We start from the raw sequence: 13747 nt of genomic DNA, 5'->3' as shown, positions 1-13747 counted from the left end.
TAGAGGAATATAAATTTTGAATCTCTCCTATATTCTTAGTAGATATCGTGGGGACAAAGTTAAGTCATATTGGTTTAGAAGTGACCAATCGAGTAAGATACAAGGTTGGAGGCTAAAATCCTTAACTTAGTATTGAAAGGTGTGCAATTTATTAAAGGTAGTCAGTGGGCTAATTCAACATAGATATAGTTATGCATACTAAGGTCGTAGTAAGCTCATGCCTAAGGATGGCAAAAATACCCGCACTCGCGGGTATCTGTGGGTAAAATCCGCTACGGATAATAGATGGATAGGTTAATTGGGTACCGCAGATAATGAGAACGGATAATTTTTTACCCGTTTATAAATGGGGCGGGGGCGGGTATGATGATATCCATACCCGCGGGTACCCGTTTAATAATATTTCTTAAATATCCTAATTATTCTTGTACCACATAACCCTAAAACTACACTCTCTTGTCTTATTTTCTTACAAAAGTGAAGTTGATGAAGTTACCAACATGTATTAAACATGTTATAGAATTATATTGGATATAATTTGATTAATTTTCTAGCTTTGATTGGACCAATAAAATTTATGTATTTTAAATTGTTTACTTTCGTTTGGAATTATGAGATTGAATTATTGTAGCTTGGTGATAAGACTTTAACTTACTTGTGAGATTGATGTATTTTAAGTCATTGATTATCTTACATTTTTATTATTATTTCAACAAAATTAACGTTAAATACAAGTTCAAAATTAACATTGAATTTTTATTTTTAATATTTCAATGATATTAAATATAGACATAAAATTATTTGTAATATAATTTTTTTAATTTCTTAGAAAATTTATAAATATTCATGCATGGATATCCGTGGGTATTCAAAAAATTCATGGATACCCGCTCAATGGATACCCGCTCAATGGATACCCACGCGGATATGGGGTGGGTATATGGACAATTTTCATCTAGCGGGGCGGGGGCGGATTTACTATTACCCGCCCCCATGGGGCCCCATTGCCAATCCCTACTCATGCCTAAGGTGTTTTACTATTGATGGAGATAATAGGCTTTCCTAGTCTAAGAAGCAAAATTCGATAAATCATGTTGTGTTGTGAATTGATATCCAATTTCATTGTTGATCTAACAAATCCAAAAAAATTGTGTTCTTAAGTTAGTTTGATATGGTTAAGTCACTTAGACAGTTTACCTCGTTGTAAAATATTTCTTAGTTAGAATGTGTGACAACGCATTGTACTATTGTGTTACTACATTGTAGTATTGTTTAAGTTGCTTTACTATTAACATGATGAGTTAACAAGTTGTGTTGAAAGTTGAAATCTATGAATGTTGATACGTTGACATGTGTTATTGAGTAGTACTTTCACAATTGTGTATAGTAGTTGCTTGACCGGTAACCTAAGATTTATGTTTTATAGTTTGGATTATTGTATATGTATACGTGTGTGATCATGTGTACATATTTTAGTTGTAGTCCCACTAAGGAACTTACACTTTTATTATTTTAAGTTGTTGAGTTTTATACACACATATATATATATATATATAATATAATTTCACTAGTGATTGTTTGCATGGCAATGCCAAGTATTTAAATTATGTTTTTCATTGTTTAGCGTTAAGATGTAAAGTGTAATGACTTATCGAGTCATTATATAAATAATTTTTTTATTATATGCAAATTAAAAAAATTCTTGTTGACCTATTAAAATTAAGTTATTTTAAGTCTATTTAATATTTTTAATATAATATAGGATTTAACTTTTAATAAGATCAGATCAAGACTACAAAAACATCTATAATAAATAATAGGTTATAATCATGTATGAATTTTATATCTCAGATAAAGCTTATGTAATTAAAGTCTAACTTAACATTACCAATTCTCGTTCGTACTCTCTAGTCCTAATATAAACCAAAAAAAAAAAAGAAGGAAAATGCTAATTATAAAAGTTAGTTAATCTCATTTAATAGCTAATCTCATTTAAGAAATTTTTTCCTCCTCTAAATTACTCTTTCTTGAAACTTGATACTAAGAATAATAATGATTATTAAAAATATAATCTTAATTAAATAAAAAAAAATATTTGAGATAATAACACTAAATAAAGTAAAGTTAGTTGATATTTATTTATTTTTAAAACTAGCAAATATATATTTTATCTTCTTATATTGAGAATCAAAGGAAATATCTAAAAGAGACATAATTACAATGTAAACAAACTACATTTTTACATCATTTATTCGAAACGTTGTTATTTTACTATTAATAGTTTAAATATTATTACATGTATTCACTTGATTCAAAGGATTTCAAAGTTTATAGAAGGAGAAAAGTAAGTTTTCATCTCTTAATAAGAATTTAGAAGGTGCTTAGTATAATTATTAATATAACTTTTAAGATAATTATAAAAAAAAAATCAATGGACTTATCGTGCATAATAATTTGTTAATGGTTAATCATATAAAATTATTTAATAAATAGTTATTTTTTTACATAAAATTAATTTGTTTTTATTAACCATACTTAATTACTTTCTAAGTTATTAGATAAAATAATATAATTGAAATAGGAGATAATATTTACACATATCGATTAATGCGTATAATAACACAGTATAAAAAAGTTGTTGTTAACGTACTTTAAGTTTTTCTATTATTTCAGTTAAATAAATTATACTGTATATTTTATGACAGACTTGTCATGATTGAATTTGGTCCAAATATCAATCAGTCCATGTTAATAAATTATTTGAGTATTCAGTCTATTATATTAAAATTGCATGAATTTTCGAACCGAATTTATAAAGTGAAAGTTCAAATTTTTCTAAAAAAAATAATTTTTTTAATATAAAGAGAATTTTTTTTTTAAATATGAATCAATTTGTTTATTGATAAGATCGAATTGGTTTGAATTTTTTTATACCCTTAATAATACTACTTAATAACATTCTCAAATAGTCTAATCTTACACAGTGACATTAATCATAAGACATGGCATAATCAAACCTAATTGATGAAAACAACTCTTCAATTATTGCAATCTCAGTCAAATCCCCTTTAAGCTCCTAAACCTTTTTATTTTTATTTATTTTTTTGAAAAAAGAGCAACTAAGTTATCCATCAGCAGCATTAGTGGTTCATGTTTTTTTTTTCTTTCTCTTCTTTCTCTCTCATTAACAATAAATGGTACTATTCACTATGATATGATCAAGTTCACAAGTTGGTTAGTGACAACATGGCATAATCCTTTGTAGATTATATAAATTTGAAAAGTATTTATATGACTCGGTTCCATGAACTGGCATGGCCCTCCTCTGCATCATGGTGGCATTTTCTTAATCATTCAAAATATGAAAATCCTATGCTTTTATATTTCATTTATTCATTTTAATTTTACCCTTTTTCTTTTCACATGAGATGGTCACACGTGCACATCATCACACCATGTCAACCCTGTTGACATTAGTGCCTGCCAATAGATCTCATCACATGCCTTCCATTTTTTTAAAAAAATTCTTTTACCTTTCTTTTGTTACTTTTCGTTTTTCTTCCCATTATTTCGGTTAATGAAATTACTTTGATGCTTTTTAAATATCAAGTTGATGGTAAATAATAATATGATTTCGGAGTTGACCAAAGACAATGATGGTAATCGAACCAAATGTTTGGCGTGCAAACTCTATAATTACCCAATTCATATGGAGCAAAGTTTTGAGTTTTATATTATCTAAAATACCCTAATTATGTTACGTGTTAGCAAGATAATTGACATGTCAAAAATGGTTAAGTCAAAAACACGTTAGGGAAAGGTCCACTTCTTTTTCTTGAACACTGTGCTTCGCCATTTTGGGATTCTTTTTTTGTTGCTATGTCTTTTAACTTGTTACGTTTTGATTCATATATTAAATTTCTTGATTTAGTCTAAATATATTAGTCTTTAAAATTTTGGGTGCCGGTCAAAATAATTTTTAAAATTATAAGAATGTCACGTTTTCCTTTGAAATATCAAGTTAAATTATTTTAGTATTTATTGTTATAATTTAAAATTAAAATTCATCATTTAAAATTGTTAAAGTTTAACATGATATTTTTATAATTCAAAAACTAAATATTAGTTTATGAATGTCACAAACTTAGCAACTAATATACATCATCTATCCTTTATCTTTTTATCATTTCTAAATAAATAAAAATAATTATCTTGGTAAAAAAAAAATTAAAGATAATTTTGTAATAAAGTGTTTAATTTTAGATGCGTTTATCTAAGAATTCTTTTAAAATTCAATTATGAAACTTAATGGCATCGTCACTTTCATACTTTTTTTCATTCGTTATATTCTTGACTTAATTGCCTACTTTAAAAGGTAACTACTTACTTGTGCATTTTTAGAACGTAGATACTCTAATATATATAAGAGGTGCAGTTTAAAGATTGAACCACAATATTTAATATCATTGATGACAAAATCAAACACTTTGAATTTTTATAAGAATAACAAGTTTTGACTTGCATTATAATTTGGTAAAAAAAATACATACCGTTACCACTTATATCCATCAATATGGTTCTTTCATTATATTTTATTTAACATTTGATATTTTTTAAAGATATCAAAAAATTTAATCAATATTAAAAAACTTATTAAATGTTGTTTAATTTTAATATATTATTTATCTTTTATATTAATTAAAATTTCTCATTCATTCTATACTTATATATTTTTCTCACTTTGTAAAAAATAATTAAATATAAAAGAAAAATGTATTTAATGTTTTCATTAACACTGTACAATGATAATTAACATAAAATATATATTTTAAAATTGCAAATAACCTTTTTTAATATCTCTAATACGATGCTGAAATGTGAAAAAACCGGAAATAAAAGTTAAGCCAATATCAGTATTACAGACTGGGGATCATTCGGTTTTGGATTATAACGTTTTAATAATGATGTCTTCTGTAAAGTTTTCCTTGAACATCGTAAAGTATCGAATTTGTGGTGTTTCATATTTTTCGAAAATTATGAAAATCAAGATCATCTCGGTCAATGCACCACACCCTCCTCAAAATTGGCAATGAATGGTCAAAATCTAGAGCCTTGAAAATTCAGCATAAACAATTTGGATTCATTGGAAGAATTTTATGTATATATTCCATGCTAAAATAGCAAAATAAAATTCTCTTTCTATTTTCAAGAAAAATTCAACATTTTATGGTTTGATACTTTCATCGCCGATCTTCCAGACCATTTGACTGAGACATTTTGCAATTTGCATTAACATTCTTTTATTATAAGACCGCCATTAATATTAAGTCAAAATAGCCACAATTCGGCAACAAAATATGTGAATTAAAATTTATAGAAGAAAAGGTTAACGCAACATGTGGTAATAGTTTAGTAAAAGAGGAAAAAAGCAGATGAAGTGTTTGATTTATACCAAGAGCATATCCTTGGTTAGAAGAGTTGACTTTTTTGAGGCAAAGGGTTCCAATATTCCAACTTCCATATCACTGTTGCCAATGAGTTGGTTCATGTTGATCGATGACGAAACCTGATTTAATATGAGTGGAAAGTTGAGAAGAATATATGCTTTTGTGGATTATTAAAACATTGGATTTGTGTCCACCATGAGAAAATGGATGTGTTTGAAATTGGTGCATGATGTGTACACAGCATATTTATGGAATAGTAGTGCATGACACCATACTAGCTAGTTTGGAATACTTTTGAAAGAAAAGAATGGAACAATTGTGTTTCCCATTGGAATCAAAAGAAAATGATCGATTTTAATTGTATTGGTGTTCCAAGGAAGAATCTGGACGCAAAAATTGAAGAGGGTGAATGTATTTATGAAATGGAATAAGAGGAAAATGATGCTGAGGTAGCTAGGTTTGAGTGGTGTTGGCTATTCCCACTTACTTACTTTACTCTCTCAAAAGACCATCTTTTATGGATAAAAGAAAAAACGCCTAATCTTTCTAGTATGCAAAAAGTTATTCCCCTCCCCCACAAGAGACCATCAATAAGGAACAAAGACAGTGACTACTTTTCAATTCACTCCCTCCTTTTGAGGGAGAGCGTATGTATGTATGTGTAGTGTGTAATGTATGAGAGTGAGAGAGTGTGGAAAAAAAAATGGGTTTGTGCATGGCATGCCATGAAAGGTTCTTCCTAGCAATGAGTGGAGAAGCATTAAGAGAGAATACCCTTTGTGGGGAGGGGATAGGATTCCCTTTACTACCTCCAAATTTGCCAGACTTTATAGGTAAGTCAACGAGAAAGCTCTACCTTTTCTAGTCTATTAGGGAACCTCTCCTCTCATGGTGCCCCCCACTTTTGTGTTTCTTCAACACACTTCACTAGGACCCTATACTTAATTTCTAATTCCTTGCTTAAACAAAATTACAGCTAATTAATTAAAGTTAAAATTGAAATTGGCAAACTCTATTAATTTAACTCGAACTCAATTTGAATTCTTTTAACATAATCTTATTGAGTTAAAGTAGATAAAAAATGTGTTTAGTAAGGAAAATTTAATCATATTTTTAACAAAAATCAATCATTAACAAAACTAATATATATTAATACTCCTTCACAATTAGTATAATACAATTGTTTAAAATTCCATATTAACTAGTGATATAATTAAAATATATTATATAAGTGAAAAAGATCATCACTTTATAAGTAGATTTGTAAGTTTAGAATTTATGAAAAAGATTATCATTCAATCTATTGTATCATCTATTATCAAATTATTATTAAACCATCAACAGATCTTTAGTTATGTAGATAATTTTTTTTTGTATAGACTACATATATATTTTATTAAAGATAATCTTGGTCGAGTCGGATATAATCATTATGGATGACAAAGTTTTTTCTTTAAGTATTAATACAATTGAGTATCTAATATTCAAACTCAAAATCACTTAATAAAATAATTTCTTACTAGTTGATTCACGTATTTATCGGTTGCAGGCTTAATTAAAAAGAAAAGTAAATTAAAACTAACAAAGCATAACATTCCATGCCTTAAAATATGAATAAAAGGAGGAGTTTCACAGTCTTCATTGCTTATCCTTCATGGAAGCATGTTTAAAATAATTTAGTTTATTAACTAAGTGTAGAAAGAATAACAACAATTTTCTTGGCATGATTCGAGATGGTGATAATGAAAGAATATCTGCGCATATAAAGCTCAAGCACTAGATGCTCTTTTTTTCATTTTGTCCATAAAGTTGATATATTATTACAAAACTGTTATTATTATTATTACTGTCGTCGTTATATATGTATGCAAATCTTGAGAGATACTAAATGGAGTTGGAACCACGCAGATGTACCAAAGAGAAGAACCAACCAACAGTGGTTTTTGTTAATTATGATGTCACATGTATTGAATTGATAATGAACAAGTCAAACCTAATCCATACATTCTGTGGGACCACGTGTTGAAAATCATTGTCCGAGATTGTGCAAATGCAAGTCATTTTCTCATCTTCTTTTATTTAATTTATTTGGTGCTTTAGTGTGTGCTAGCTAGCTTGCTGCATAGCTGTACCTGAAACACATCAATGCCTGACAAACATGCAAAGAAGGTTCATATAAATATTCTCATTGGTTGTTTTCATTCTTATGTTGCCATTACCCTCACTCAATTAATTTTCCTGCGTTTCTTTTGTTCCCTATACCGTCATATAGTTAAAGCTTTTTATTTGATTGACATCATTGAGGACACCCTAGCCCCCAACACCCCTTCACAAAAAATGGGGGAGAAAATTAATTTTCAATCATAGCCTTTGACAAAGAAAAGGGTCGAAATTGGATACCAAGTATTTCTATCTTATATTGATAATACAACTTTTCACAAAATCTACCTAAAAAGAAATAACCAAAGTTATTCATGTAACTTTTAATATAATTTGGCTTTTCCCTTTTGGTATTTTTTTTTTCAGGGTCATCTGTCTTGCCATCTCACAGAAAGAGAAAGAAAAAAATACCAAAAATATAGATAAAGAATTTTTTATTTTTTTTTGGGTGTATGTCTAGTCCATTGAAAAGAAAGTTCAGTTCCCATTAAGTAGTGATAGGTGGACCAATGCAGATTCCAAACGACAGATCTCAAGGCCCATATTCTATTTGTCCAGCCCAAATAATGGGCCATAACTGTTTTGGTAACATTTTTGACAACCCAATTGTAGTTTAGTAACAAAAGAGTGGATGGTCCACCATAGGTCCAGAATTGAAAGCAGTTGACCCAATTCCATGTTTGGTTTGTGAAACCAGGGCATTTCTAGCCTGCCAGATGGACCATAACACATAGTTTACGCCAAACACATAGTTCCAACGGTCCGAACAAGAGCAAGCATCATCGAGAATTAGTAAATAAATACTAAATATATTTATTGAATTCCTTTAAATTATTTTCAATTCTAAGTATTAAACAAGTTTTATATTTTGAGTGATTTATACTGATACTTGTGAGACCCTCGGTCTTTCTCCTCTCTCCCTCTCAACATTTCACTAGTAGCCTTCCTTCTTCCTCTCATTCTTTCTCTCCCACTCACTTGGACTTGTTCATTCTTTTATCTTGGTAGCCGTAGGAGCTGTGTAAAGGTGCGGGAATGAAGCTGAAGCGCGGACTCTTCCTCCTCCGTTCATCATTTTCTCCATTCGTTTTCTCCTTTCTCCTTCCCGGAAGCTTGGAACTTCTCCTCTGAGGTAAGGGAAGCTAGATTCTCGCTGTTTTTGGCTGTAACTGAGTCTAGAAACTCATTTGTTGTTGGATAATTGATAGTTTTTGGCTGAAATTGCTGAAGATGGGGTTTCGGGATTTTCCGGGGTTTGGTAAAAATTTGGTGATCTTTCCTTGTTTGTGGTTGCATGTTGAAAAAGTTGGTATTTTTGGGTTGTATGATGAAAATGTGATGTTTTGGACCGATTGCATGTGCCTGGGGTGTTGATTTTGCAGGTTTTGGGTGAAATTTTCGAACTGGGGAGGGTTCCTGTTTGAATTTGAGCCGGGCGCAGTTCTTCGCGCCGGGCATGAGTTCAAAGGGGGAATCCCTGGGTGAAACGCGCCGGGCTCGGGGAGAACCACGCCGGGCGCAATAGACCCCTGAAAGTCTCTGGTTGAGAATTGCGCCGGGCGGGCTTTTAATGCGCCGGGCGCGAATTTGATTTTCAGAATTTGACTTTAGAGTATTCATGAAAGTTGTAGCCTTGGATGTTAGCTTTCCAATGGCGCTGGAATCACTCAAAAAGGAGTTTTAGAACTCCATATATGGCCGTTTTAGTGAAGAGGGGTTAAGCTGCGAGCATTACTTATAGTTGTTGCGGTTTTTATCAGTTTTAACAAGGTAGATGAAGGAATTAGGACTTGGTGTCTTCAAGAGAGTTGTAGTAAATCTTCTTATCTTTCATATGAGATAGGGATGAGTGTGGTATGAGTAGTATAACTCCTAATGTGCTATTTTCTGTGAAGGTTGCCATTTCACATTTAGTGATTTAGTTAGGTTGAAAGTTGTTCTAAGTACTTAGGTTGATTGGTGTTGTTTGGGTGGGTAATTTGACAAGATAGATGAGTTATAAACAAGGTGGATGAGCTGTATTATGTGTAGAATATGTTGTATGTCGTGTATGCTATTAATGAGGTAACACCACGATGTAATAGATTTATATTGTCGTGCTGAGTTGGGTTGACATGGATGATTTTCATGTTGAATTAAAATATTGTTGTACTATAGACTGTTGAGCTGAGTTGTGAGTAGTAAGCTGTGTTGTATACTACCTAGCTGTGCGAGATGCTGATATTGGTGTACTACGCTGAGCGCGACCCTTGTCGCGTTGGGCGTGAGACTCCTTGGGAGTCTCTGCCTTGTGGGCACCGGGCGCAATTGGTATTGCGCCAGGTGCGAGTGAGCCTTGAGCTCTCTGGCTGGGTTCCGCCAGGCGTGGGTGTGCTTGCGCTGGGCGCGCTGGCCCCCTGGTGCTCTCTGGTTGCACTGCGCTGGGCGCAACCACGAGTGCGCCGGGCGCGGAGATGTGACTTCATTAATGGATGTTAGAGGTTATTTATGTTCAGTTCAAGTAAAAGCTGTTGATTATAATTTGATGACTTGTGGATAACGCTGCTTGTTGATGTTGAGTTGTGCCAGTTGTAAATTGTTGTAAGTTGCTATGTTGAGTTGTATCAGTTGTAAATTATTGTAAGTTGATATGTTGTATTGTACCAGTTGTATACTGTCGTAAGTTGATATGTTGAGCTGTATCAGTTGTATACTGTTGTGAGATTGATTTGTTGTGTTGTACTGTGTGTTGATAATGGCTGTGTGGGCCAAAAGGCTAAGGTGTGTAGGCCGAATGGCTGTGTGGGCCAAAAGGCTGAGGTATGTAGGCCGAATGGCTGTGTGGGCCAAAAGGCTGAGGTATGTAGGTCGAATGGTTGTGTGGGCCAAAAGGCTGAGGTGTGTAGGCCGAATGGCTGTGTGGGCCAAAAGGCTGAGGTGTGTAGGCCGAAAGGCTGAGGTGTGGAAGGAGATCTCCGAGTTGATATGCGTGACGACGCATTGTGTGCTTATTTCTGATTATGCTGTAAAATCAATGAGTGGTATACTGATGATGTGAGATGTGGGTTGTTATTGCTGAATGCTGTGGTATATTGAGTTGATGTTGTTAAGCTGGTTGATGTGCGGATAACTATAGTTATATTTTTCTTATTATTTAATTACATATTTATATATGTATGTTATTTCCTTTCACTAGCTTACCCTTGTTGTTTCCATGTGGTTTGGACTGCGATGATCATACTATATATGAGAGCAGAGCAGAGATAGGTTGGTGGCTAGTGGTGAGTTTGCAGCTGGCAGGCGGAGCTAATCCTTGTTGATGCTTGTTGTTTCAGCTACTTGGTGTAGTAGTTTCGGATGTATTCTTGTACATTTTGAATCTAGTCAGACTTGGACATGTATATATGTATATTCTAGACACTATATGTATACACTTGTTCTTTTCTGTCCGATTTCAGGTGTACGGTGTAGTGTGTAGTGACCAGCCGGGTCGTTACAATACTTACTGAATTTTATTAAAATTGTGTAAATACTTTTTACTTTTTTTACACTCATAATAATCTCTTAATTGTTTACAAAAATATTACACAACACCTTTTAAATGTTACATTAACTAAATAACTACACTACGACCCCTTTTTTTTATGTTGTGAGAAATTAAAAACAAAATAAAAAAAAAAACAAAAAAAGGGAAATTACATAAGGGAACAGATGTTTTTCCCTATGACTTGTAAAACAAAATATGGAGGACTCCTCCATGTTACATTAATAATTGAATTTTTTGCTCCTCAACTCGTAATAACGTAAGCTACTGAATTAATCTCTTGAGGAATAGTTGCACCAATGATGTCGCTATGCTTATGAATATTATCTCTTTCTAGGCTAGGTCCTTGTACTACTTTCACTGCCCTTATACAATCTGATTCACAAATTATATATCTAAACTCTGCATCCCAATAGAAAGATAGTCATTCTGCTACTGCAAGAATCTTTGCTCTAATGGTATGTTTGGATGAGGAATTTTACAAATTCAAGGAATTTAAAATTCTTAGTATTTGAATTACTTTGATTTCAATTTCTATCATTCTTAAAATATTTTGTTTGGATAAGTCAATTCAAATTTCTCAAATTTTAAATTGTTGGGTTAGATATGGTAATTCGATTCCACTATGGTAAAATTGATTTTAAAAATATATTTATATGTTAAGATTTTTAAATTAAATTTTATAAAAATAAATATTAGTTATTTTTTAAATATTTAATAATTTTAAAAATTAATATTAGATAATATTTAATAATTTTAAAAATATTTTTAAATATTCAATAATTAAAAGAATGAAGAGATAAGAGATAAGATAAAATATATATATAAGTGAAATAAGAAAAATAAATATGAAAAATTTCAAATTTTTACTTTTTTGGGAGAATTTGAAATTTTACTATTTCAAGAAATTTCACAAATACTTGAATTTCAAATTCCTTATAAATTCTCTATCCAAACAAGGTATTTCACCTCAAAAAATTTAAAATTCTTCAAATAAATGAATTACTCTATTTAAATTCTCCATCAAAACACACTATAAGGGAATCACCATCCTCGAAAGAACGTGCAAACCCTCTCTTCCAACATCCAACCCCCTTTAAACGTAAGTAAACTATAAATGATACAAAAATAATGTCGATACAAGTTTATAAGTTCACGAAATTTCAAAGAATGTGGTGTAATTTACTCTTATATTTTTTTTAATATAATTAATATTTTTATTTTCAATCATTCTTTCTTATTTAATTTTTTATTGTCGTAAGAAAATTTGTTAGCATTTATGAAAGGCATTTTTTGAAGTACTTTTAATTTCTTTAAAAATATACATTAAATAAATTTGAATTTTTGACAAGTATCAACATGATATTTTAGCTGTTTTATAATAAAATTATATATATATATATATATATATATATATATATATATATTAGTTCATTGCTTACTCATTGGTGTTGAATATCTGAAAGATGTATTGCCTTTATTTCTAAAAATTATTTAACTGTTTTACATAAAATTAAAAAAAATAATTACTAGAATTAGCTTAACACAGGTAGTAAGCATGACATTGTAGGTTCTAATTTGAGTGCAATCATTGTAAAATAACTTAAAACTTAAAAAACTCATCAAATATCTTAATTTTGAAAATATAAATTCATTCAACATAGTAGATCTTATTTGTTTTAAATTATAGTAAAATCAATATTAAAAGACTCGGTGTGGAGACTGTTAATTTTTTGTTTTCTGTTTTTTGTTTTTGTTTTGTTTTTTTTAAGTTAAAGTCAATGTAATTAATTTAATTTATTATAAAAAAAGTTAGTTGAAAGAAATAATTTGAATATTTTAGTTAATTTTTTAATGGTAAATTAATTTTTTCAATTTTATAAATTGAAAATTTTCATTATCTCAAGTTAAAAAAAAAAATAAGAAATCAAATTATACATAAGGATAGAAATAAGCTAAGTAATATATCATAGATCCACAACCTAACCTATTTAAAGTCTCATTCGACATAATCTATTTATTAAAAAACTCAGTTCTTAAACTTTCAAAAAGTCTTTCTAACTAGAAAGGTCAGACTTTAGGCTTTTAAGAGAATTTAATTAGATTTGATAGACCAAAGTATTTTAAATACAAAATAATCATATAATTATTTTAATTTATCATTATCTAGTGTTTTAATTTGTGCATTTTACATAATAAATATTTATTATATATAAATAAATTTATAATAAATTATATATACAAATAAATATTAAATTTAAATATATAAATTATATTTAAATTCTTATAAATATATTTTTTTAACATAAATTATATTTTCAATTTAATAAATAATTTACATTGCAATTAAATATTATTTTTAATTATTGATAATTTATTTTAAAAATAATAAATTTTAATTTATAAATAAGTATGATAAATAAAAATTAAATAAGATAAGAAGTTAAAGGAATTTTTAAAAAGGCTCTTATCGGAATATAACTCCTAAAAGTTTTCTTGTGCAAGATTCGTGTTTAATATATAAGAATTGATATTTTATTTTATATATATATATATAATTATGAATATATTGCCACAATAGAAAAAGATTTATGACTTCAGATTTTTAGAAAGAATC

This window comes from Cajanus cajan, chromosome 7, assembly GCF_000230855.2.
Source record: "Cajanus cajan strain Asha chromosome 7, NIPB_CcT2T_4, whole genome shotgun sequence".
Lineage (NCBI taxonomy): Eukaryota > Viridiplantae > Streptophyta > Magnoliopsida > Fabales > Fabaceae > Cajanus > Cajanus cajan.
This window is presented reverse-complemented; position numbering follows the sequence as displayed.